Source organism: Rhinoraja longicauda, chromosome 7 (assembly GCF_053455715.1).
Source record: "Rhinoraja longicauda isolate Sanriku21f chromosome 7, sRhiLon1.1, whole genome shotgun sequence".
Classification (NCBI taxonomy): Eukaryota; Metazoa; Chordata; class Chondrichthyes; order Rajiformes; family Arhynchobatidae; genus Rhinoraja; species Rhinoraja longicauda.
This window is the reverse complement of record NC_135959.1, coordinates 26,971,374-26,996,399: the sequence shown is the minus strand read 5'-3', so window position 1 is coordinate 26,996,399 and position 25,026 is coordinate 26,971,374. Positions and strand designations below refer to the sequence as shown.

The 25,026-nt window shown below is 45.2% G+C and overlaps 1 protein-coding gene across 10 annotated transcripts in view; it reads left to right on the top strand.

Annotated features, from left to right (window-relative positions):
• The first annotated feature begins 324 nt into the window (after positions 1–324).
• LOC144595154 (Krueppel-like factor 12) overlaps positions 325–25,026 on the top strand; it is a 229,059-nt gene continuing 204,357 nt past the window's right edge. For 3 of the 10 annotated variants that reach the window (XM_078402287.1, XM_078402280.1, XM_078402285.1), the window contains exon 1: positions 1,304–1,390. The gene's annotated coding sequence lies outside the window, so the exon portion shown is untranslated. Of the gene's footprint in view, positions 410–439; positions 527–1,266; positions 1,391–1,785; positions 1,936–9,238; positions 9,284–25,026 lie in introns of those variants that run through there. The other 7 variants (XM_078402288.1, XM_078402282.1, XM_078402284.1 and 4 more) reach the window with 6 other exon arrangements.

The window sequence follows — 25,026 nt, the reverse complement described above, 5'->3', positions numbered from 1 at the left end:
ATATCATTAAAGATAGCCTGAGGGTCTCGAATGAGGTAGATGGTAGCTCAGGACCGCTCTGTAGTTGGTAATGGTTCAGTTGCCAGACAACAGCTGGGAAAAACCTGTCCCTGAATCTGGCGGTGTGCGTTTTCACACTTGTGTACCTCTTGCCTGAGGGGAGAGGGGAGAAGAGGGAATGTTCGGAGTGAGACTCAACTTCTTTTGCACGACTTGTGCACTCGTGTATGGTAGGATTGTCGTCGTGTCTGGCATGATTTGACTGCATAGCATGCACAACTGTATCTCAGTACACACGAAATATTAAACCAATACCAATAGCAAAATCTAAGCAGCTCCACCCTCTTCTTCAGGAAAGGGTTAATATCTTCCCAGACGCACAGAACGTGTGGACAACAATCATTTAAAGGTATTTTTTGCATGAATTATTATAGCTTTTGCTTCTTCAATTGGAACAACGTTGTAAAGGTGGCGTTTAAGTGTGCTCTGCTTATTTTATCTTTTAATATTAAACAGTGCCATGTGGGTATGTACTGTCTGACGTAATGCAACTCAGAGAAAGAATGTTGTGAGTATATAAGCAGGTATATTTTAAACGCAGTCAGGATAACAGGACGGTTTACGGTCTTTTTAGATCCCCAGCCACCTAGTTTAACCTCATTCTAAATACTTACACATGGCTCTGCTAAACAGGGAGTTCGCAGACTGTGAAGGGTATTTTTGACTTTGAGCTGCGGCCACATAGGGTTGTGGGAGGCTCTTTGCAAAAGAGGAGGCGAAAGGGGGGTCATGGAAAAAAAAAGAGATCTCGCTAAAAATTTAATATGTCCTGTAACTAATGTCACTTTTGAAGGATTTGATACCGAAACAAGGAAATGCATTGCCAGCTGTTCAAATATTGGGATGGAAATGGATGTTTTTTTTTTAACATATACTAATGAAATGCATCCTTTTCTTTTTGTACGTGCATCTATTTATATGTGTAATATATACAAACTTGTGTCGTCTCTGTGTTTGACCTGCCTGGTTTTAATGCGTATGTGTGTGCGTGTCTGCGTGGAGATATAAATAAAAATAACAGGGAGCTCCTGCTGGAAGCCCGCGGTCCCTTAATGTTGTACGCTGATTGGGCTACTCGGAAACCTCCTACAAAGGGGCCCCTGTGTAATTCGATGCATGCTTGTTAGGCTTAGGGTATATTGTCCTCTGTTGTTTATGAAGCCTCCACCCACTCTCCCACCCCACATTAACCGGATCATGTGACTCCGGTAAGTCATTTGCAAGTACAACAGTCTTCTGTGCGCCCCCATTCATTTCCTGCAGGCAGCAGCTGAGAGAGAAGAGACTGTATAAGGGAAGGAAATATTTCTCCTCTGCAGCCTTTCACCAGGTCAGCGCTTTATCATTATTCTTTCTTTCCATTCTTTGTGTTGGACTGGTTCACCACCGAAGGGCAGTGGCAAATGTGGGAGCTCGGGTTTGACTGGTGCCTTGGTTTGTTTTCCTAGCAGTTCTTTGCAGCGGGCGATCAGAAATCTCAATGGCTTGAATGCATTTTTGTTTGCTGGGCTGCAGAGTGGAATCAGGAGGGGTGCAGATGTGGGAGTGCCAGTGAGAAAGCGAAAGAGAGAGAAGGAGAGAGGGAGGGAGAGAGAGACAACTTCAGTGTTACATATCGTAATCATCAGCAAAGACGTGGGTCTGTCAATTGATAAGCAGTGTTTCTGGTCGAAGCAGAGCTGGGAACCCTTGGAGGTGCTGTGTTGGATTTTGGGGTCTTGCCTGGAACTGACAGTGGGCACTTTCAGAGACTGGTGGACAGAGGGCAGCTTGTTCGGTCCGAGGAATCGCCGCTTCACAGCCGAGGAATGCTGAAAGCGAAATAGGAGTGCTGTACTCCGGTGGCATCAAACTGTGTTAAAGCTACGTTGCCATGTGAGCAGAAACTCTATGGTTTTCATATTCGCTGTTATAACCTTGCCCTGCCTAATACCGCCCTTTGCTCACGCACGACTCTGTAAGCTGGGGTTTTAAAGCGCCTCGCGGTGCAAAGCCTGACCTTCTCACCTTCTGATCACTACCTTGCTAATGTAGAGTTGGCCGCAACAAAGCTATACATAAGGGGGGAGTGACTGTACGTACACATAATCACACACTCCTCTCACCTCCTGAACGCACAAGGAAGGCAGAGGTTTAGAGCATAGAATGAAAACACATACTGGTGCTCTCAATCACCTTTTTATTTCGATGTTTTATGTGGACACGGGCATTTTTGTCAATGCAGGAATGTTGAAACATACTTAAGTCGCGGCTGTTATAAAAGGAGGCAGCATTAAATATCTGTTTATGAGCGTTGGATGCTGTGGTATGGTTGTTGATCTGCTTTGCAGGAGGGCAGAGGGTGTGTACAAGGGGGTGGGTCTGTGCACACTTGATTATAACAGCCCACTGCTTGTTGTGCATTTGTATGATACAATTTAGTCTTAAAATCTGTGAAAAGATTTCCAGATACTATCACCTGTCCGGAGTTTCATCTGTCGGCTGTGGTCTAATGTGCTTTTCAAAGATAAGATGTCAGAGTATGGTGGGAGATTGCCTGAGCTGGTCGATCCCTATCTCATATAATTACTGACCAAAAGTAGTTCCAGTTAGTGTCTACATTTTATAAAATTGAAATCATGTGACAGCTCTTGGGAATGAAAAAAAAAGGTCCAAATTAAAACATACTTTACGCATTAGTTCGTTTTTGCTACAGTGATCTTGCTTTGTTTGAGAATTTTGAAACCAGCTTGGACAGAAAACATAACAGTTGCTTTACAGATGGAAATTGCCATCTTGGGGGAGGGGAAGGCAAATGTCAGGTCAAATGTCAAACACACCCAGAGTTGACTAGTTAAGTTGAACTGGGGTTGGGTTTGGAACCCATGTGAAATAACAGACTCCTTTGTTTCACGAGGAATCCAGAGCTCAGGCAGGAAGCTGCAGTGCTGGAGTGTTAGATTTCCAGATAGGAGTTACGAATTTTTTACTTGAAACCTTGACTGATTTTTCTACAAATTTACTCATTCCTGCGATAAGCTTCCCTTCCCTTCCTTGGCTGCAGATTTTTGCAGACCGAGGACGAACAGGCAAAGGAATCTTGCCATCTTGCACTTGCTCTGAAATAATATTTATTATTATAATGATTATAATAATATAAGCAATTCTGCCCTCATTTTAGTGGGAAGGTTGGAGGTTTTGTTCCCGGCAGGAGAGAATATCAGCAAAGTTCTTTATTTGGATGCACATGTCAATGTGACTCGAGAGTGGGGGAGTTTCCTGCTCAACTCACTTTAAAGAGGTGTCAACATTTATGGGTTGGGTCTGGGTTGGGTCTGGGTTGGTAGACCACCAAACAGGGGATTAGTTTGGGTGGAGTCGTGCTTAAAGGTCCAAAGTCATTTCTGCCACCCAAGTTATTTTTTATTTACTGTTGTGGATATTTAGAAGACCTATTAATAAAATAAGTATTTTTTTAAAATTGCTGTCAAGCCAAGTCCATTCCTTTAGCATTTCTTGTTGCACATAGGAGCTCCATTGATTAGCTCATTGCTGGCAATGAGACGTTGTGCTTTCCTAATGGAAATGACACCTTTTACCAGGCGAAACAGACTGTTTTGTTTCCCTTATCCTTCTCAGAATGCCACAGATGGTTGTGGAGGCCAAGTCATTGGATATTTTTAAAGTGGAGATTGACAATTAGTGTGTGGGAAGGAACTGCAGATGCTGGTTTACACTGAAGATAGACACTATATGCTGGAGTAACTCAGCGGATCAGGCAGCATCTCTGGAGAAAAGGAATAGGCGACCCTTCGGGTTGAGACCTTCTGACTGAGAGTCAGGGGAAAGGGAAACTAGAGGTACAAAAAGGTACAGGTCAAATCGGAGCTGGTTCTTGATTAGTTAGGGTGTCAAATGTTATGGGGAATGGGGTTAAGAGGGAAAGATAGATCATTGAAAGATAGACACAAAGTGCTGGAATGTCCATCCTTGTTATAAACCAGTATTTGCAGTTCTTTGTTACCACAATAGATCAGGCATGTTTGAATGATGGAGTAGACTTGATGAGCTGAATGGCCTAATTCTGCTCCTATGATTTATGAACCACTATACCTTGTACCTGTTGTCTAGGGAAAAACTGCAGATGCTGGTTTATACCTAAGATAGGTGGAGGCAGCATCTCTGGAGAAAAGGAATAGGTGATATTTCTTCTTCAATCTGAAGAAGGATTTTGACCCGAAACGTCACCTATTCCTTTTCTCCAGAGATGCTGCCTGGCCCGCTGAGTTACTCCAGCATTTTGTGTCTATACCTTTGTACCTATTTGGATGTAGGCCTAGTACTCAATCATCTGGACTTTATAATAACGGATTCTGTGTTTGGTCACTTGCTGCACTTTTTTCCAGCAATTACTATGTTCATAATTGTCTTTTGAGTAACTCTACTATTGGGCAGCATAGAGTTCAACAATTTGACTGGTTTGAGTTGATTTGTATTAATGTCAGCCCTCCCACCCCACATCCAGGGAGCCAAGTGTGCAAATTCTGACTGTCCATTGTATTCCATCCAGTAACCCCACCAAGAACTGGCACAAGACTTGCATATAATTAAGAGGACTATGTACAATGCTTGAACAGAAATTATCCTTGAGATGCAAGCTTTTAATTAAAATTGTAACCTTTACCTCACCACCGTACGAAGATTTCACTCATGTCCAAAAATAATATGCAATTAGGTTGTGAGCTGCATGAATGAAAATTGATTTTATTTTTTCAAAGTGGGAAATGATTGCAATGGAAATTGGACCAGGCACTTCTGTTCACACAAGGATACATCATGCTTGCGTAGATGGTGTTTTCTGCCTTAAACTATGTGCATTAATTTTTTTAAAGTTTAGTTTAGAGACACAGCATGGAAACTGGCCCTTTGCCCCACTGAGTCCATACCGACCAGTGATCCCCGCACATTAACACTATCCTAACACACACACACACACACACACACACGGGACAATTTATAATTACACCAAGCAGATTAATCTACATACCTGTAGGTCTTTTGAGTGTGGGAGGAAACTGAAGATTTCGGAGAAAACCCACGCGGTCACGGGGAGGACATTCAACCTCCATACAGACAGCACCCATAGTCTGGATCGAACCCTGGTCTCCGAGCTGCAAACTCTGTAAGGCTGCAACTGTACCGCTGCACCACCGTGCCGCCCTAATGCTAAATCAATAGCGGGTATTGTCGATGTTATGTTACAGAGGAAGGTAGAGAAATTATAAGCGGTTTTAACAAATGCTGCACAGTAAATTCTTCAAAGGTTGGCCGAGCTCAAGTGAAAATTGGTGTCCATACGAGGTCCTAAATTGGTGCAGGAATAATGGAAATGCCAGCACTATCTTTCAATTCAATGATTCAATTCAATGATACTTTATTGTCACGTGTACCTAGGTACAGTGAAATGCTTTGTTTTGCATAACGACCTGGTAAAATCACCTGGTAAAGAGACTCCTCCACACTCACCACATTCAAAACATCACTGAAGTCTCACCTGTTCAGTACTGCCTTCAACCACTGAAGGTCACCTCACCTTCTGTCTCCTTTCTCTGTTCGTTTACTTATTTATCTATTTATTCACTTCCCTATGTTCTCTAAATCCCTGTAAAGCGTCTTTGAGTATATGAAAAGCGCTATATAAATGTAATGCATTATTATTATTATTATTATATAGCAGACCTTACCTAGGCAGTACACAAGTGTCATCATGTTTCTGGCACTGACAAAGTTGAAAATGTTCAGCGAACAGTCCTATCTTCTGCCTGCCAATCCCCTTTGGACCCCATGGAATTAGAAGGCCAATGACAGTGAAGTCCACAGAATTGACCAAGGTAATGAAAACTGAGAATGACATTGAATGGTTACTTTTTATTCTCCACACTGGATGAATGTATCGAGTAACGTTCCCCAGGGATCAGTGTTAGAAGCGCTGATACTTTTGAAGCGGGGAATTGAGTCAAGAGAGCACAGTTTCTACAGATGGTGCAGAACTGTGGCTACTTCATTCCTGTCTGAATTCCATCGTGGGATGGAAGAATTCCTGATTTATTGAGAAACCAGGAATGCCCAGAGGCAGTCCCAGAACAAAGCAGAGGTGCCAAGGATTATTTGCAGCAAATACTGGCAGGAAGAAGAACATCAGTGGATTCAGCACTAGTGATCTCCCAGTGAGATCTCTGGGGGCTGCTTTTACAATGCATAGTATGTTTCAGCAGCTTTGTTTGCTGTCCTGAGGAACTAAACCCAAACACAATTATGTACACACTAGACTAACTTGTTGACTGTGCTGAGGAATTTCCTTTTTATCCCTGATATTCTTCCTTCCTCTCCAGCAGGGTCCATACTATGGTAGCAGTTCCACATGTGTACCAGTCACCCTCAATTAGATAATCACAAAGTGATACAGAGTAGAAACAGGCCTTTCAGCCCACCAAGTCTTCAACCACCTACTAACAATAATCCTACGAATAAAGACACAAAGTGCTGGAGTAACTCAGCAGGTCAGGCAGCATCCCTGGAGAACATGGATAGGTGCCATTTTGAGTTGGGACTCTTTTTCAGACTGAGTCCCAAAAACCAAAATGTTGCCAGTTTGAAGAAGGGTCCGGACCTGAAATTTCACCATTTTGTGTTTTCCAGCAATACTATCTGACCTGCTGAGTTACTTTTTCTTGGTAAACTAGCATCTGCAGTTCCTTTTTTCAACCATAATCCTACACTGATCCCATTTTTATTCTCCCCATTTTCTTGTTAACTACCCCCTCCAGGTTCTACCACTCACCTACACGGCAGGGACCATTTACAGTGGCTGATTAAACTACCAACCCACATGTCCTTTGGATGTGCGGGAGAAACTGGGTGGCAGAGTGGCGCAGCAGTTGAGCAGCGGCCTTACTGTGCTAGAGACCCGGGTTCGATCTTGACTATTGGTGCTGTTTGTATGGAGTTCATACATTCTCCCCGTGACTATGTGTTTTCACCGGGTGCTCTGGTTTCCTCCCTCACTCCAAAGACATACAGGTTTGTAACTTAATTGGCTTTGGTAAAATTGTAAATTGTCACTAGAGTGTGGGATAGTGCTAGTGTACGGGGTGATTGCTGGTCGGCACGGACTCAGTGGGCTGAAGGGCCTGTTTCTGCGCAGTATCTTTGAAGTCTAAGTAAAGTCTAAAGACAAAATTGAACCCACACTGTCATGGATAACATGCAAACCCCACACAGGAAGCATCCAAGGTGAAGTCTAAGCCCGTTTCTCTGGCACAATGAAGCAGTTGATCTTCTGGTTATGCCACGGACCTGCTCAGCTATAAATCATTTCATCATCCAGGACTGCAAAGGACAATGGAGGAGCACGATTAATCTGACCGAGCACGATTAATCTGATCTGTTCCTTGTTTCTACATTCTAAAAACAAAAGTAATCTGGGCTCCAGCCCCAGATCATAACACTGTGATTCAACATGTTAACCCCTTCTCCAAATGCAGCTTAGAAAGGTCAGGAAGGAACTGCAGATGCTGGTTTACACTGAAGGTAGACACAAAGTGCTGGAGTAACTCAGCGGGTCAGGCAGCATCTCTGGAGAAAAGGAATGGAAGGTTTCAGGTTGGAATCCTTATTCAGACCCGAAACATCACCTACTCCTTTTCACCAGAGATGCTGCCTGAGCTGCTGAGTTACTCCAGCATTTTGTGTCTATCTTCGGTATAAACCAGCATCTGCAGTTCCTTCCCACACATTAACCTAACCACCCAGTTTGGCAATTGCTGAGATTGACCTTTGCAGCCCTTCTCTTTCTGATGGGCTTGGCAGAGGGAAGTATTCATTGAGATGCCTGACCAGGAAACCATGTGATCAGATGAGTTTCCCATCTATCAGTTTAGGTTAAAATAATCTCTAAGTGTCGGCATTAAGGAAATCTTTGTGTCTATCTGCAGCTTAGCAAGTGCTTGTTGAAGATACCCACTAAGTGCTGAAGTAACTCAGCGAGTCAGGCAGCATCTCTGGAGAAAAGGAATAGGTGACGTTTTGGGTTGAGACCCTTCTTCAGTCTATTCCTTTTCTCCAGGGATGCTGCCTGACCCGCTGAGTTACTCCAGCACTTTGTGCCTACCTTCAGTGTAAACCAGCATCTGCAGTTCCTTCCTGACCTTTCTAAGCTGCATTTGGGGAAGGGGTTAACATGGTGAATCACAGTGTTATGATCTGGGGCTGGAGCCCAGATTACTTTTGTGTTTAGAATGTAGAAACAAGGAACAGCGGATGTTAATTTATTCCAAAGCCTGATCTGCTGAGTTACTCCTGCATTTTGTGTCTATCTTTTCTTTTCTTTTTTATTGTCCAAAGAACAATTGAAACACCACGCTTGAATTGCCCATGTCTGGTAAACGAATGCAGGGGAAGATTCAAACCCTTCCACTTTATATGGTGCAATATCATACCGTGCGATCATATTTCCACCCAAGACATTTGGGGCAACTTTAAAAGATGGCTGCACATGGAGTCGATGAAACAGCCAGCCTATGTGATCAATTCCCTGTCAATTAAACTTGGTGGAACAATACCTGTCCTTGTTCTTCAGAGATGCTGCCTGTCCCGCTAAGTTACTCCAGTATTTTGTGGCCCTCTCACCCTGACTCTCAGTCTGAAGAAGGGTCTCGACCAGAAATGTCGCATATTCCTTTTCTCCAGTGATGCTGCCTGGCCCGCTAGATTTATTCCAACATTTTGTGTCTATCTTTGGCATCCACACTGTTACCTGTAATTGTGATTGATTACTTTGCACAGAGTTTACACGTCGCTGTTTATTCTCCACTTATTGCAATTTTCTGGATTTAAAGCCCTGCTTTAACTGGACGAAGTTGACATGGTTAGTTTCTTTGCTCTTTTTAATTAAAAAAACTGTTTTTGAGTAAATTGAACTTGTTTGCTGTTCAGTTGATTCTTTGATGTGAGTCACTCGCCTCACTCCAACTCCAGTGTTGACAACAAACTTAATGAATGATTGTGAAGCCACTTTTAATGTTAGGACAGTGGCAAAATGTACCAAGATGTATGCTTTCATTCAGAACTATTTGCATTACATTTAGAACTATTGGCGGCACGGTAGCGCAGCAGTAGAGTTGCTGCTTTACAGCGAATGCAGCGCCGGAGACACAGGTTCGATCCTGACTACGGGTGCTGCACTGTAAGGAGTTTGTACGTTCTCCCCGTGACCTGCGTGGGTTTTCTCCGAGATCTTCGGTTTCCTCCCACACTCCAAAGACGTACAGGTATGTAGGTTAATTGGCTGGGTAAATGTAAAAATTGTCCCTAGTGGGTGTAGGATAGTGTTAATGTACGGGGATCACTGGGCGGCACGGACTTGGAGGGCCGAAAAGGCCTGTTTCCGGCTGTAGATATATGATATGATGTGATATGACTGTACCGTGGGTTAATCTGTAGCCTTTTTGTTTCACTGGAAAGGGAAAGAAAAAAAAATCACATTGATGGAACTCAGATTGGATGAATTAATTGGTGGAGAATGGTGAAATGCTTGGAGAACCTGATTACCGGGTAGGGGAGAATAAGCCATTTGGTTGACAAAGTGACTGGTCAGGATTTGGAGCTGCGAGAAAGGGGATCTAGGGACACGCATATGGTGAGTGAAGATGTTTCTTCTTCACAGGCAGTTTGTTAGGATCATAGATGGCTTGCTGCCAGTCCAGCTCTCTGGGTTTTGAGGTGACTGATGCCCTATGTGGTGAATATAGACGGCTTGTAGAGCACCTTGCAGGTATTCGGAAAACAAACATCATAGAAATGTAGGAATTCACAATACAGATTTTCTGCCTCAGCCAAACATGCATTCTTTGTTTATTTAATGCATGCATACATATCATTGGAGCTTACCCATTTGCTGTTTGGAATTGTTTCATTCCCTCATGTTTGGGTATGGGACAGTTTTCAACAGCCTGTAATATTTACTGCACTTGGCCCCCTCTCAAAAAGGCCTAACACAAATTATTTGGCTCCAATAATCCAAAATCCATTCCAAATCTGTTCACTGAAGTTGCAGCAAAACAGATCTATTCTAACAATTGCGAGGAATTTGTTCTTCACTTCCATTAGTTCCCAGACCTTATTCCAATGGGTGCAGGAGACATCTCCATGCCAGAGTTACACCAGTACCAGGGAGCGATGCTGAACTATCTACCTTTTTGATGACCATCGGAGGACTATCCTTGATCAGACTTTGCTGGCTTTACCTTGCACTAAACGTTATTCCCGTATCATGTATCGAAATACTGTAAATGGATCGATTGTATTGTCTTCCAGCTGACTGTTTAGCACACACAAAAAGCTTTTCGCTGTACCTCATTGCACATAACAATAATCTAAACTGAACTGACCTGAAACTGAACAGGGAGGCAGCCTGAAAGAGGGCTCTATATTGGGAAGTGGCGACAGGTCGGCCTTTGTTTATTGGTAGGCCAAGTGCAGTGTGGATGTTCTTCATATTTTTGCAGGTCACTCATCGCTGCTGTGTTGAAATGAGCTGAAAATATGGGCTCAATGGGTGGCACAGTGGTGCAGTGGTAGAGTTACTATCACAGCGTCAGAGACCTGCGTTCGATCCTGACTATGGGTGCTGTCTGTATGAAGTTCGCACGTTCTCCTTGTGACTACATGGGTTTGCTCTGGTTTCCTCCCACATTCCAAAGACGTACAGGTTTGTTGGTTAATTGACTTCCGTAAATTGTCACACAAGAGTGTAGGATAGAACTCGTGTATGGGTGATTATTGGTCAGCGTGGGCCAAAGGGCCTGTTCCCACGCTGTATCTCTAAACAAAACTAATAAAGGTGTTGCTTTCAATGACCAAACTTAACGTGGAGTTGTTAAATTCAATGGCAATAGCAGGAAATCTGAAGAAGGGTCTCGACCTGAAACATCACCCATTCCTTCTCTCCGGAGATGCTGCCTGTCCCACTGAGATAATCCAGCATTTTATGTCTATCTCAGGTGTAAACCAGCATCTGCAGGTCCTGCCTTCACAGTGTTGGACCAGAGTGGATCATGGGGTTGCAGATCTGATTTTTTTTTATTGATAGACCAAAGGGCCTGCTTGGACTCTTTTGCATGGCATAGGAATAACGTGGAAAGTGAAGGGAAAAAAAACTTTTGGAATTGTGCCAGCTTTACTTGGGCAAAGTGAGAAAGTACTACAAATCACTGTCAATTGTACAGCAATTTTCCCGTCATAAGTTAGACACAAAATGCTGGAGTAACTCCGTGGGTCAGGCAGCATCTGTGGATAGAAGGAATGGGTGACATTTCAGGCATACAGTAATTATGTATCGTCTTTCTGCTTACTGGATAGCACGCACCAAAAAGCTTTTCATTGTATACACATGACAATAAACCAAACTGAATTTCTCCCACATCCTACCACTCAGCTGCACATGAGGGGCAATTTGGTGGCCAATTAACCTACCATCCTGAAGATAGACAAAGAATTAGAGTAACTCAACGGGTCAAGCAGTATCTCTGGAGAAAAAGGGTGGGTGTCGTTTTCGGTTGGAATCCTTCAAACTGAAAGTGGACGGAGGTGGGGGAAACTGGAGATATGATAAGGCCAGAACAAATCGGGGCCGGCAACAGATGACCAAGGAAGGGTGGACCCCATAATGAGAACAAATTGGGTCCAGCAACTTTCAATCTGAAGAAGAGTCCCGGCCCAAAACGTCACCCATCCTTTTTCTCCAGAGATGCTGCCTGACCCGCTGAGTTACTCCAGTACATTGTGTCCATCTTTGACATAAACCAGCATCTGAGTTCCATTCTACACAACCTACCATCCTGTACGTCTTTGAGATGAGAGGGGAAACTGGAATTTCCACAGGAAACCCATATGATCGCAGGGAGAACGTGCAAACTCCAAAGACTGATAACACTGAATATTTTAATTGATCCCAGGTCTGGCAATGTGAGGCTGCGGCCCTGCAAGATGTGTCGCGGTCCCTGTGGGTAGGATGACTCCTTTGTTTTTAATCATTTTATTGGTGGCAACCCTTTAGATACCGTCAGCATTCTTAATTGTTCGAAGAACCTTCATAAGTCACAGGAGCAGAATGAGGCCATTCGGCCCATTGAGTCTACTCCAACATTCAATCATGGCTGACTGATCTTTGCCTTTCAAACCCATTCTCCTGCCTTCTCCCTGTAACCTTTGACACCGTTACCAATCAAGTACCTGTCAATCTCTGCTTTAAAAATACCCAATGACTTAGCCTCCACAGCCGTTTGTGGCAATGAATTCCACAAATTCGCAACACTCTGACTAAAGAAATTCCTCCTCAACTCCTTTATAAAGGTACGTCCTTTTATTCTGTGAGAGACGATGTACTCTGGCCCTAGAATCTCCCACTAGTGGAAACATCCTCTCCACATCCACTTGATCCAGGCCTTTCATTATTCAGGAGGTTTATATGAGATCCCCCCCCTCATCTTTTTAAACTCTAGCTAATGCTGGGCCAGAACCGTCAAAGGCTCATCCTACGTTAACCCAATCATCCCCAGGATCATTCTCATAAACCTCTGCAGGGGTCTTTCCAATGCCAGTGCATCCCTCTTCAGTTATAGGGCCCAAAACTGCTCACAATACTCCAAATGCAGTCTAACCAGTGCCCTATAAAGCCTCAGCATAATATCCCTGCTTTTATGTTGTCCCTATATTCTAGACCTTAAATGATGCTGCTATCCTGAGAGTTACGAAAATACCTAGATCAGAGGTTTATTCAGCAGACCACTTTAAAGAGGGAGAGAGAGGGAGGTGTCAAGGTTTAGGGAGAGAAAAACAGAAGCAAGGGACTGACGCACCCTCCACCATCCTCTCTCTCTCTCTCTCTCTCTCTCTCGCTCTCTCTCGCTCTCTCTCTCTCTCTCTGTCTCTGTGTTCTCATAAGCGATCATAAGAGATCGGAGTAGAATTAGGCCATTCGGACCATCAAGTCTACTCCGCCATTCAATCGTGGCTGATCTATCTCTTCCTCCTAACCCCATTCTCCTGCCTTCTCCCCATAACTTCTGACGCCCGTCCTAAACAAGAATCTATCCATCTTTGCCTTAAATATGACTTTGCCTCCACAGCCTTCTGTGGCAATGAATTCCACAGATTCACCACCCTCTGACAAAAGAAATTCCTCCTCATCTCCTTCCTAAAAGAATGTCCTTTAATTCTGAGACTATGGCCTCTAGTTCTAGACTCTCCCACTAGTGGAAACATCATCTCCACATCCACTCTATCCAAGCCTTTCACTATTCTGTACGTTTCAATGAGGTTCCCCCTCATTCTTCCAAACTCCAGCGAATATAGGCCCAGTGTGCTCAAATGCTCATCATGTGATAACCCACTCATTCCTGGGATCATTCTTGTAAACTTTTCTCCTCTGAACAAATAACCTAATTGAGAAATCTGTACTCCTCCCATTCTGACCTTTTGCCCATCACTTAGTGAATTGACATTTGCTGGCTATGCTATCAGCTGTGAGGGCCATAAGCTCTGGAATTCCTTTCGTAAACCATCCTCGCTTTCCTCCTCTAAGACTCCCCTTGCCCCTCTGACACTTGGACTAAGCGTTTAATCCATGGCTTATTTATCAGGATGCATCACAGCGCGGTTTGGGAACACAAACAATTGCAGGGAATTGTGGACGCATTCCAGACCATCGCACAAGCCAACCTCCCTTCCATTGACTCCATCTACACTTTACGCTGCCTTGGCAAGGCCAGTAGCATAATCAAGGATGAGCTGCATCCTGGCCACTCCCTCTTCTCCATTGTGCAATCTCGGGCAAGAGGTACAGAAGTGTGAAAATGCACACCTCCAGATTCAGGAAGAGTTTCCTCCCAGCTGCTATTAGGCCACTGAATCATCCTATCAACAACCAGAGAGTGGTCCTGGGCTACTATTGATCTCACTGTAGACCCTAGGCCTATCTTTAATTGGACTTTACTGGACTTTGCCTTGTGCTAAATGTTATTCCTTTTATTATGTATCTGTACACTGTGGACTGCTTGATTGTAATCATGTGTAGTCTTTCCGCTAACTGATTAGCATGCAACAAAAAGCCTACTGTACCTCTGTACACGTAGTAAACTAAACTAATATCTTATACAGCCCAATGCCCAGTTTTCATTGATGCTCTTGTGATGTGTCTCGGGTGAATTTGTTGTATTGTTTTTTTATTTATTTTTTATTTTTGAAAAGCATATGTACAAATAGAAATAAAAGACACATTTGTTAGAGTTCTTACATAGCTTCAATTTTTAAATTTTTAAAGAGAGAAAATAAAAAATAAAGAAGAAAGGAAAAAAAACAAAAAACTATAAACTATTGGGAAGAGAGAATAAGAGGATTAAAAAAAAGATATAACTATAAAAATTAAAGGGAGTAGATCCGGGAGACAATAACCACAGTTGTACATCCAACCCTTAACTCAAGTTTCAACTTTTAATTTAAAATTTTTATTTTAGTCCTGTGCCAAACCCATTTACTTTTCTAAAAATTCAATAAATGGAGACCATATTTTAAAAAATAACTCAGGTTTGTCAATTAAGGCAAATCTTATTTTTTCGTATAAAAGGAAGTTGTTGTTGAAATTCCAGTCGAGCAGTGAAAAGAGCCTCATCTGCTTGCACTCACTGAAAGAGTGCAAGTAGATAGGAATCTCACATAATCGATTATGCAAGAAAGTTGCGGATATAAACACAAGTCTTAATTTTTACTCCGAAGAGGTTGGTGCACTATTCTTATTATTTTTTCTTTATCATTGCTGCCCAATACCCGTGATTGCTAAATGCTAAATATGATGTACCACCTTATTCTGGATGGTTTATCCTGTAGTCTTTTTCGCCCGGTAGATTTTTCCAAAGAGCAGCTGGAACCTAGCACTCGAGATTGCCAGGACGCAGCTAGAATCTTTGGTGAGGCTGTTTTCTTTCTGTTGCCACCTGATATGTGTGTTCTGCTGACTGTTGAGGAGCTGTTTGCACTGCTCTCAACAAACAGTTTGACCTGTCACTGAAGGTACTGCCCTTCTGGCCAAGACATGGAGTGAGATAATAAACATTTCACTCTTGGTTTTATCCACAGCAGTAAACGATACTAAAGTCGGGTGGGTTAACTGATGACATGGTTATTATTCTCAGCATTGGAAATGGGGCAAGGTTAAGAATGGGATGCACTCTTGATGGCATACGCAAAGATCAAAGACAACTGCTAAATATTGATCTAATTGATGAAGACTGATTAATAACGTTTAGTGCCTGCAGGATGTTTTGCATTGTTTCAATTGCTTTTGAATTCCACAAGTGATAAAATGTGATTGTTATTACATCATGTTCGCAGCCCGTTAACATGAAGCCAATATCTCAGACTAGTGTCGAGAAATGGAACACAGTGAATGCTTGCCTCCTTTAGTTAGTTATCTTAATTTATTGTCACGTGTACTGAGGTACAGTGAAAGGCTTTTTTTGTTACATGCCATCCAGTCAGCGGATAGATTATACATGATTACAATTGAAGCGTCCACAGTGTACAGATACAGGATAAAGGGAGTAATGCTTAGTCCGATTAAAGATAGTCTGAGACAATAGGTGCAGGAGGAGGCCATTCGGCCCTTCGAGCCAGCACCGCCATTCAATGTGGTCATGGCTGATCATTCTCAATTAGTACCCCTTTCCTGCCTTCGCCCCGTACCCCCTGACTCCGCTATCCTTAAGGGCTCTATCTAATGAGGTAGATGGTAGCTCAGCACCACTCTAGTTGATGATAGGGTGGTTCCTATTAGGCAAGAAGGCATTTCTTTGCAACATTAGGTGGTTTTGCTTTTAATGTTGCATTCTGGAAAGTTTCTGGAAAGGGTGGCACAATGGTCCGGCGGCAGAATTGCTGCCTTAAGGTGCTAGAGGCCCAGGTTCGATCCTGACTACGGGTGCTGTTTGTGTGGAGTTTGCACATTCTTTCTGTGACCACGTGGGTTTTCTCTGGGAGCTCCGATTTCCTCCCACACTCGGAAGACGTACAGGTTTGTAGGTTACTTGACTTTGGTGAAATTGTAAATTCTAAATTTTCCCTGACGCGTAGGATAGCGTTGATGTACGAGGTGATTGCTGGTCGGCGCGAACTCGGTGGGCTGAAGGGCCTGTTTCCGTGCTCTATCTCTAAAGTCATATCAGTGCCACAGCTTTTTTGCTCAGTCACCATATAGTGAGCACCCCCCCTCATCGCATCCTAGGAGCCAAAAGGAGATTCCTGCATTTGAATGCTGCCCAGATTTCCTTCTGGAGAATCCCCACAGCGATCATTGCTGGTCTCGACCCGAAATGTCACCCATCCCTTCTCTCCTGAGATGCTGCCTGACCTGCTGAGTTACTCCAGCATTTTGTGAATAAATACCTTCGATTGGTACCAGCATCTGTAGTTATTTTCTTACATTGCTGCTACCTTAGTGTTTGGGCTTCCAACTAGTGCTAATTAATGCTGATTTATGGGCAGTTTTACACGGTGAAAGTTGCGGCTGCTGGAATAATGTTGGAAATAGTCAAAACTAGATTGTTTTACGACATTATCTGCTGTCTGAAATATTCCTTCCTTCTGTCTGATTTTGATGAGGTGCAGAGTTGAGAAGAGCAAGGACACTGAGCTCACCTGCTGAGCCAAAACTTGTTTTTGTGGCTTTAATTCATGCGCCTCAATCATCGTCATGTTGAAGACTAATATCTTTATTTCATGAATAAAAGTGTGAGTGTCAACATGTATCCCAGGGAATCTTGGAGTGCCACCTATGGTATTTAGTCTTTGTTACATCACTGTGCACAGTGAAACATTCCATGCAGCAAAGCAGAATCCTAAATACAGGTCCGCCACCGATGTTGTGGCAACTGATGGTCCGGACAGAACTTCGAGAGCGTCCTTAAAATCCCCCCCCCCCCACCCCCACCCGGAAGAGCCGTCCCAAAAATGTGTCGCCAAGGCAAGGCCAGTTTGTAGGCCAGTATCTCACTCTCTTTGCACTTTCTCTGCACTTTCTCCTCCCTCCCTACACCCCTCACCCCTTCCCTCTCTCTCTCCTCAGACCCCACCCACCCTCTCTTTCACCGCCTCTCTCTCTCTCACCGCCTCTCTCTCTCTCACCGCCACTCTCTCTCTCTCACCCCTCCCTCGTGTCTGCCTCCTCTTGCAACAGGCTCGTCAACTCGTGAAGGCAGCTCTGTGGCAATGTTGACATAATTGCTTATTTGTGTTTGGTCGTCTTCAAGAGCACTGAACGGAGGCAGAGTCCTCCCCCACAGCCAGCGTCCTCCCCTGAGCTCTCCTCCCTCTACCCGAGTGCTAATCTGCTCCGAATGTGTCCCTGCTTTCTGTGTCACACTGCAGTCCCCTGCACCTGTGGCTCAAGTCAGTCTCCGCCTTTCTCTCTGTGTGTCAGTGCAGTGCCTGAGGTCAGCCTGCCAGCTGTTTCGGGGACTGTGCAGATGTGGTTTGCTGAAGACACGGTAAAGGTCGGCGTTCTGCCGCCGCAGTGCTGATGTGCAGGATGAGATCAGGATGCACCAGTCCTGTACGCAGTCTCAGCCTCTGATCTCCCAGTTAGTTAGTGTACGCTCCGATGCACAAGATGACCTTTTATCTGTCACAGTCAATTCTTCTCTTCACCAAACCGACATGCATGACTGGTGTCTCATGCCGATTAAAGAATGCAGCCGTTCTGAGATGATACATTGAGTGTTCATTTTAATATTTCGTAGCTATTGGGGCAAATCAAAGAACAACATTTTAGTTTAGTTTAGAGATGCAGTGCAGAAATCGGCCCTTCACTAAAGGGAGATGGGGAGGAGGCGAGGGAGGGGAGGAAGTGTGGGGAGAGGGTGAGGGAGGGCGGGGGGAGGGGAGGAAGTGTGGGGAGAGGGGGAGGAAGTGTGGGGAGAGGGTGAGGGAGGGCGGGGAGAGGGGGAGGGGAGGAAGTGTGGGGAGGTGGGGAAGTGTGGGGAGGTGGGGAGGAAGTGTGGGGAGAGGGTGAGGGAGGGTGGGGAGAGGGTGAGGGAGGGCGGGGAGAGGGGGAGGAGGTGTATGGAGAGGGTGAGGGAGGGCGGGGAGAGGAGGAAGGGAGGAAGTGTGGGGAGAGGGTGAGGGAGGAGGGGGAAGGGAGGAAGTGTGGGGAGAGGGGGAGGGAGTGTGGGGAGGGGGAGGGAGTGTGGGGAGAGGAGAGGGGGTAGGAAGTGTTGGGAGGGGGGTAGGAAGTGTGGGGAGAGGGGAGGGGGGTAGGAAGTGTGGGGAGAGGGTGAGGGAGTGTGGGGAGAGGGGAGGAAGTGTGGGGAGAGGGGAGGAAGTGTGGGGAGAGGGGAGGAAGTGTGGGGAGAGGGGGTAGGAAGTGTGGGGTGGGGAAGGGCGGGGAGAGGGGGAGGGGAGGAAGTGTGGGGAGGGGGTTAGGAAGTGTGGGGAGAGGAGGAGGGGGGAGAGGAGGAGGGGAGGGCGGGGAGAAGGGGAGGGGAGGAAGTGCGGGGAGGGTGAGGAAGTGCGGGGTGAGGGGAGGAAGTGTATGGAGTGGGAGGCAGAGTCCGTGCCAACGAGCAATCACCTTGTACGCTAGACCTATCAGACACACTAGGGACAATTTACAATTTTTTACCGAAGCCGATTACCTACGAAACTGTACGTCTTTAGAGTGTGGGAGGAAAGCGGAGAAAACCCAAGTGGTCACAGGGAGGACGTACAAACTCCATATAGACAGCACCCATAGTTGGGATTGAACCCGGGTCTAATGCGCTGTAAGGCACCAACTCTACCTCTGCGCTACTGAGGATGTTGCCAGGAATCGAGGTGAGGTAGGGTAGTCACTGACAGTATTCCTTGGAGTGTCGGCGGATGAGAGGTGATCTTGTAGAGATGTATAAAATCATGAGGTGATTAGAAAGGGCTGGTGCACAGTTTTTTACTCGGAGTAGAGGAATCAAGAACCTGAGGGTGTAAGGGGAAAGATTGAACAGGAATCTGAGGGGTAACATTTTCGCACAGAGGGTGGTTTGTATATGGACTGAGCAGGTGGAGGAGGTAGGCAGAAAGTATAACATTAAGAGTCATAAAGTCATACAGCATGGAAACATGCCCAACTTGCCCACACCGCCAACATGCCCCATCTAAACTAATCCCACCTGCCTGCGTTTGGTCCATATCCTTCTAAACTTATCCTATCCATGTACCATGTCTAAATGTTTCTTAAATGTTGCAATAGTACCTGCCTTAACTACCTCCTCTGGCAGATTGTTCCAAATGCCAACTACCCTTTGTGTAAAAAAAAAAAGTTATCCCTCGGGTTCCCATTAAATCTTTCCTCCCTCACCGTAAACCTATGGCTGGTTCTGTATTCCCCTACACTAGGCTAAAGACTAGTGTGCGTCTTACCCAATCTATTCCTCATGATTTTGTACACCTCTGTAAGATCACCCCTCGTCCTCTCTTGTTCCATGGAGCAAAGCCCTAGCCGACTCGACCTCTCCCTGTAGCTCAGACCTTCGATCCTTTAAAGGCATTTGGACAGGTGCATGGATGGGCAAGGTTTAGAGGGATATGGGGTAAATGCGGGCAGGTGGGACCAGTGTGGAGGGGACACGTTGGTCGGCATGGGTAAGCTGGGCCGAAGGGCCTGTTTCCATGTTGTATGACTATTGCTCCATTTCAATGCCATTCATTCCCTGCAATTGTGAATCAAAATGCTAGCTCACACCATTCGCCAGATGGGTTTCCATTCTTGCGTGGCCCGTTCTCCCCTGTTCTCGTTCCCTCGGAATGCCCTGCACTTTGTTGAACTAACCCCCACTTTGCATTTGACTAAAGCACTGGGATTTGTTCAAATGATTCAAAGAGATGCCCCCATGGAAACAGTCTTGCTCTTCGGGCCTAGCAAGTCGACACTAACCAGCACCTGTTCACATGAATCGAACATAAACTTAATTTTCACCCAACCCTCCCTTCCTCCATTCCCATGGAGTATGCTTCTTCCTTCCCCCTCCAGCAATGCAAGAGGTACAAGTTCGAAACAAATCTTGGGCAGATCTTTCAATGGTTCAATGGTACTTTATTGTCACCTAATACTTGGGCACCGTGAATTTTGTTTTTTGCATACAAGTCAGTAAAATCGTACTTCATAGAGCAGGATGGATTCCTGCTGAACAAATGTGCTCGAGTCCACACCCAAGGCTAGCTGTAAACTACAAGCTGTTATCTGCTGACACGTTTCCTGCATTGCTCAGGCTTGCTTGTATTGTTGTCCTCTGCCATCAAACTTGCTCTTCTGATTTAACATTTTCAACAAGGTAGCAGGGCACTAGACTGCCTACGTTGGAGTTGTAGCATGTTATCCAGGCTTTCTGCCGCTCTGGATTTGAATGCATAAAATTATAGACTACCTGAATGGATAGGAGTGACTGTCTGCAAGTTAGCCTCGAGAATGACAGGATAACGACATTAGATATTAAAATGGATGTGTGGGCAGGTGTGGAGGAGGGCAGCGAGTGAAGGCGGAGGCCAAGGTTGGCAGCATGAATGGTCAGCTGAATCCCGCCACCCTCTCCTCTCCTACCATCCTGTTGCATCCATCGTCGACACTGGCTCCATCCTCGCGCTGTCTGGTCTTTAACAATCATTTTGATCTGTGCACCTCTGCTGTTTGGAGAGAGTCTTGGTTTTGTCTCGCAGGCACGGCCTTCTGATCCGGGCAGCGTCCTGGGTCAACCGTGTACTTTGCAGGCTGGAGAGGAGCGTAAGGAAGAGTCAGAATGTCTTTTCCAGATCTCTCAATGATACTTTATTGGGGAGAAGGCAGGGGAGTGGGGTTAGGAGGGAGAGATAAATCAGCCATGATTGAATGGTGGAGTAGACTAGATGGGCCGAATGGCCAAATTCTACTCCGATTCCTCAATACCTTGTGGCTTACCCGAAGTACAGTGAATTTCTTTGTTTTGCCTACAATCATACAGCAGATCTCATCTAGGCAGTACACACAAATCGCCACGTTTCCCACACCGACAAAGTTACAAAAATTCACCAAACAGTCCTAACTACTGCAGCAGGCAGCCCCCCAACCCCTCCCCACCCCTCTGCCGCTGGGTCCCCCCCATTGTTCTCGGCGGCCCCTCTGCCGGGTCCCCACTTTCTTCTCGGCGGCGCGGGTCTCCCTATGCTCTCGACGGTCCACCTCTTCCCAATTTACTCCAGTCAGCCTGAAGAAGGATCCAGACCCGAAATGTGTCCTGTCCATTCCCTCCCCAGATGGCTCCTGACCCGCTGAGTTCCTCCAGCACTTTGTGTTTTACTTAAGATTCCAGCATCGTCGGTGTTTTTTGTGTCTCCACTTTATTGCATCTCTTGGAGCGTTTGGGCGGTGCCAACTTTAAGCTCAGCGACGTATGTAATACACTGTCTGACCCCTGGCCACACTTAACTACAAGCGAGACACAAGCCAGAGCCTTCAAACGCAATGTCAGGAAGTGAAAAATAACACTTTTAATAGCACTTCTCTTTGAATTAAGTTGACTTATTCTTTGCCCAGCCTCAAAGTGTGGAAAGGGTTCAGAGAAGCTTCTGATATATTTATCTGCCCTGGGGTACTAGGTGTGGCTGATTAGACAAACGTAAGTGACTATTCCTAAATGCCCTCAGGAACGTTTACCATTCTGATAGTTATTCCCACACAGTTACTGCAAATACTTCTGATTGTAGCTTTGTCCATGATATTTTAAACTATTATTAAAGTGTTTTTGAGCAAAAAGCAACTTGCTGGAGGAACTCCAGCAGGGCAGGCAGCATCTGCCTGTCAGGGGTTACGGTGAGAAGGCAGGAGAATGGGGTTAAGAGGGAAAGATAGATTGGCCATGATTGAAAGGCAGAGCAGACTCGATGGGCCAAATATGTTCTGCTCCTAGAACTTATAAATTTATCTGTGGATGGAAATGGAAAGGTGACGTTTTGAGTTCTGGACTCTTCTTCAGACTTATTTGCTTTTTGCACGAGATTCTGGCATCTGCAGTTTCTTGTTTCTCTGTTAAAGTGAGTTTAGTGGCTATATTAAGGGAATGAGCAGATTCTCAAACCAGCTCAAATTAGATTGAAATATACAAACTGTGAACACCTCGTCATTTTAAAAAAAAAATACACTGAGCCTGCAAATTTTTTCCCTGGAGTCAACCTATTAAAAAGAAAACACTGTTTTGCAGCAAAGCATACATTTACCCATGGCAGCTGGGTGAGCTACTTGCATGGACACAGAAGGAGGCCATTTGGCCTATCTTTTCCCTGCCAGTTCCCAGCCGAACAATTCCATCAGTCCCTCAGTTTATGCATTTTATTCCTTCCCCAACATTCACAAACTCCTTTTTGATTCTTAAGTCACTCGCCTATATTAACAGGCATCTCATCGCAGCCTGTTATCTCCATCATACTGAGTCATGCAGCATGGAACTGGGGCCCATCGCCCCATTGCGCTATCAATCAAACATTTACTCTAATCTCAATTTATTATTCTTTTTACTACACCCCACACCCTTACCGGATTCGAGTATCCATCCACCAACGAGTAGCTATTTAAAGTTGTCATTTAACCTCCAAACCTTACGGATGTGGGGGCAAGCCGGAGCACCCTGAGGAAACCCGGAAATCCATGTGCTCACAGGGAGAATGTGCAAACTCCACACACAGCCAACACCAGAGGTCAGGTTTTACCCTGGCTCCCCGAAGCCATGAAGGTTTGCATTCTTCATGCAACCATCTATAATGAAGTGCCGACCAGCCCAGCAAGCCAGCTTCCTGTGAGGAATCATAGCCAAACGCTCTCAGTTACTGGCACATATCCCAGGTTTACAGTGGAAGAGGTGGTCTCTGGCGAGTCCAGTACTCGGATGCACCAATAAAAAGAGATGACAGAATGGGAAATCCTCTCGCCCTCTGCTATTGACTGCCAGGCGCATAATCCATCAACAAGGAATAAACTGTTGGAGGAACTCAGTGGGTCAGGGAGCTTCCGTGGAGGGAGGTGGACGGAAGACCATATGGGTCGGGACTTTCTTCTGACAGACTCTATCTAAACATCTACACTATTCATCAGGCCAGATTTAAACTAACTCGGGGAAGAACTCAGCAGGTCAGTCAGCATTTGAGGAATGAGAGGCAGAGATGGTGTCGCAAGTTGAAGGCCCCCGACAGAATGAAGAGTTGAAACATTAACTCTGTTTCTCTTCCTGCAGATGCTGCCTAACCTGCCGAGTATTCCAATATTTTCTATGTTTGAATTAAAAAAATTTTTTTTTACAGGAAATAGTTGGCTACTCAAAGCAATTCTATCCAGTTTGTTTGTCAGCATCTTGAATAGGGAGGGAAGATCTGATCATAAGCCGTACAATAGTGTAGCTAGTAGAGCTGCTGCCTCACAGCGCCAGTGACTGGGCTCTTGACCTCTGGTTCAGACTGACCCCGAGATCCTAACCTTGGGTGCTGACAGTGTGGAGTTTGCATGATCCCCCTGTGACCACGTGGGATTTCTCCAGGCGCCCTGGTTCCCTCCCACATTCAAACAAGTGTGGAGTGTTGCATTAATTACCCTCTGCAGATTACCCTTTGTGTGTCAGTGAATGGTAAGACCTTGTGGAATTGATGGGAATATGGGGAGAATAAATTGAGATTTGAGTAAATGGTTGCTAGATAGCCAGCACGGACTCAAAGGGCTGAAGGGCCGTTTTGAGAGCTGTATGACTACAACTCCATTATCGCTCTATAAATGAATCAGTAGATTTATTTTTCCACACTGGGGAGAGATGTCAGACACAATTTTGGACTTTATCTCCCTCTGTTGGCCAATGCTAAATGGTTTGTTTAGGCCTTTTGATCGATTTTAACCTGGATCCTTTCTGGAGGTGCTTGGCAATGGAACTGTTGGAAACTTTGTGACCATCCATTTTCTCATTCCTACCATGGGTGTCTGGAACGTTAAGAGGGAACGTATAGCCTTGGTGCTATACAATAGTGCTTTAATGTTCAGAAAGGGTCAGCTGGGAGCTTCATTCTGATGAACTGAATCCAAAATGGCAGAGCCATACCAGATACCACTGTGAATCATTTTTATCTTGTTCAACGATAAGACCTTTTCTTTGTCATAGTCATACAGCAAGGAAACAGGCCCTTCAGTCCAACTTGCCCACTGCCTTTGGCCCATATCCCTCCAAATATTTTCTCTCCATGTACCTGTCCAAATGTCTTTTAAATTTTGTGATAGTCCCTGCTTCCTCATTCCATACACCCACCCACCATTCTTTGTGTGGAAAAAGTTGCTCTTCAGGTTCCTATTAAACGTTCCCCTCTCACCTTAACCCTATGCCCTCTGCACTGCTGCTTTAGTGGGTTGTATTAAATATGTTATTAGCCTTTGTCACAGGTTCAAAACCTTGCACAGATTGAGCACTTAATCTATAATGAGACTTCAGTGTGAATACTGAGGGGGTGCCACAATGCTAAAAGAACCATTCAATGGACACAAAATTAAAGCTGGATTCGTCCTGTTTTCAATATATCAATATCATTGGACTATAAATAGCTTTATAGTCCCCTGCACCCCCCCCCCCTTTCTCCACCACCCCCCCCCCCCCCTGCACACACCCCTCTTTCTATCTTCCCCTCCCCTGTGCCCCACCCGGACTCCCACTAATTTCTCCTCGCCCCCCTCCCCCTCCCCATCTCCCACATTCCTTTCTCTGACTTCACAATTCGAGCCTCTTCAATCTGTCTTACACCTTCTGCTTTTATCCCTGGCCTTTGTTCCAACGATCCTCCTATCAACCATCCCCATCTCCCCCCCCCCCCCCCCCCCCCATCACCTTTGTCCGTATATTATCGGAGTAA